Here is a 721-nt window from a genome sequence, read left to right on the forward strand (position 1 = left end):
TGACGTCAGTTCTCGCGGGATCGCGACGTCTCGCGGTAATTCGCGATGACGTCGCGCGAATGACCGCGAGAACGGACGCCATCGCGGGCATTTTCGCAAAGGACTACTGGGAACGAGAGCGTGAAGAGAAGCAGGAAGGCTGCGCGGGACGTCGGAAGGTGAGAATAACAATATTTTTTATTTTTAAATTCTATTTTTTACAGGGATATGGTACCCAAAGCCCGGAGGACAGTCTCCTCTCCTCCGGACCGTGGGTACCATCCGCAAATGTTCTGCTTATTTTTCGCATGGTGTGCACTGCCACATGCGGGAAGTAAGCGGAACAATGCATTCCTATGGGTGCGGGATCGCCGCGATTCCGCAAATTAATGAGCATGCTGCGGTTTTTACAGCGAAGCGATTCCGCCGCGGTAAAAACCGCAGCATTAGTTCAGCATTGCGGAATCCCATAGGAATGCATGGGATGCTTATTTTTCGCGTTTTCGCGGCAAAATCGCGAGGTTAAAACCGCCGCGGAAACGCGAAAAAAAGCCACGTGTGAACTCAGCCTTAGCATCCGATTTACATTCAATTGAAATGCGATTTTAATGTGAGCTTTTACATACAGCAATTCTCTGTCATTTACACATCGTTTTCAAAGGAAATATTCTTCAATGCACACACAAAGATATGTATATATATATATACAGTTGTGCTAGAAAGTTTACATACCCCAGCAGAA

This window comes from Dendrobates tinctorius, unplaced genomic scaffold, assembly GCF_039654945.1.
Source record: "Dendrobates tinctorius isolate UK_male_01 unplaced genomic scaffold, ASM3965494v1 ptg000104l, whole genome shotgun sequence".
NCBI lineage: Eukaryota > Metazoa > Chordata > Amphibia > Anura > Dendrobatidae > Dendrobates > Dendrobates tinctorius.